Here is a 1,821-nt window from a genome sequence, read left to right as displayed (position 1 = left end):
AATGGCCATCATAAACAAATCAACAAGTGTTGGAGAGGATGTGGAGCAATGGGAATTTTGCAATATTTTGTGATGACAGTTATTAATCTTTGAATGCCAGTTAGATGCCTGTTACCTGTTGGTTCTGGGCTCATTTGGAGTTAGGTCAGTGGAAAAATTTCTACTTGTCTAGGGTGCTCACTGATCTTTCTTTAGCCAGGAATGGTTTTTCAAAGACTCCAAAATATTGTTCTTTCCTTTTTGTGTGTAATAGAATTAGCATATGATTCTAACTTCTCCATTATGATGTAAGATCCTTGAGAAAAGAGACTATGCCATATATAAACAAATGGGCAAATGAACTGTATTTTTCACATATTTATACTTTTTTCTGTGAGCTCTATGAAAGTATCTAGACCCCAGGTGGTTGGATAATAGTCCTGGGTTGGGAAGATGGGCACCACTGATTCAAGATCACTTATTACTTGTGCAGGAGTGTCCAGGGCCAACTGTCAGTTAGTCCTGCTAACCAAAAGAAATTCTCCCTCCCACCCCACCCCACAAATCAACATATTTGCCTACTTCTGAATTTAGTCACCCAGGTTCAGACACAGTAAATAAGGGAATCAAAAGAGGTGGTCGAGGATGATTATTACAGACTAACTTCATCAATAAACTTGGATTCCTCTCCCTTTTCCTGCTGAAGAATCCATGGGAGAAGACAATAGGTCCTCTACCCTATATTTTATCCTCCTGGGAGTAAGCATGCAGCAGGAACAGGAAGATTTCTTCTTCATCCTCTTCCTCTTCTTACCCCATTGAAATGATTGGAAACCTGCTTATCATCTGGGCCATTCGACTTCACAACCTACTGTGTTCCTTCTTGCTAACCTCTCCTTGGTTGACATCTTTTCTTCTGTAACTATCCCTAAGATGCTAGCCAACTATCTCTTGGGCACCAAAGCTATCTCCTTTCGGGTTGACTAACACAGATGTATTTCATGATTACCTTGGGTAACACAGATACCTATATCAGGGCTGTGATGGCATGTGACCATGCAATGGTCATCAGCTGCCCACTTCATTACACAATAATGAGCCCACAAACTTGTGTCTTGCTAGTTGTTGGGTCTTGGGTAATTAGAGACATCAGTGCCCTCCCCCAGACTCTGCTCACAGCTACTCTGTCCTGTGGCAACCAGGAAGTGGCCAGTTTCTACTGTGACATTACCCCTTTGCTCAAGCTGTCCTGTCCTGACATCCACTTTAATGTGAAGATGAGGTACCTTGGGGTTGCTGTTTTCTTTGTGCCATTGCTATGTATCATCTCCTATGTTAAGGTCTTCTCCACAACCTACGTGTCCCATCTACCAAGGGTGTGCTCAGAGCCTTCTCTACCTGTGGCTCCCACCTCACAGTGGTTTCTTTGTATTATGGGACAGTCATGGGCATGTTCTGTCCTCTGACCAGTTATAGCTCAAAAGATGCTGTGATAACTGTGATGTACATCACAGTGACCCCAATTTTAAATCTTTTCATCTATACTCTGAGAAATCGGGACATGAAAGCTGCCCTGGGGAAACTTTTCAGCAAGAGAATCTCCATGTAAGCAATGTGAGTTCATACACTGCAGACTGCAGTCACTAATTAAAATGCGCTTGGAAGTCCATCCCCAATGTCTTCCCTACCTGATAAGCCACCTTTCTTCTTTATAGCTACTACACTTCTCTTCTCAGGAATCTTATAGCAGTTTAATAAGACGTTGTATTGAGATTATCAGTTTGTGCACATTATTGTTCCTTTTGGCAGAGTGGTAGACAAGGAATATTGGGACCTGTCCCA

The 1,821-nt window shown here is 42.3% G+C and overlaps 1 pseudogene; it reads left to right on the top strand.

Annotated features, from left to right (window-relative positions):
• The first annotated feature begins 690 nt into the window (after positions 1 to 690).
• On the top strand, positions 691 to 1,588 carry LOC119055649 (olfactory receptor 1A1-like; annotated as a pseudogene).
• Positions 1,589 to 1,821: the final 233 nt, after the last annotated feature.

Source organism: Artibeus jamaicensis, unplaced genomic scaffold (genome assembly GCF_021234435.1).
Source record: "Artibeus jamaicensis isolate MK-2021 breed Jamaican fruit bat unplaced genomic scaffold, CSHL_Jam_final contig_774, whole genome shotgun sequence".
NCBI lineage: Eukaryota > Metazoa > Chordata > Mammalia > Chiroptera > Phyllostomidae > Artibeus > Artibeus jamaicensis.
Note: the sequence above shows the minus strand (reverse complement) of the source record. Positions and strands in the feature narration are given on the sequence as shown.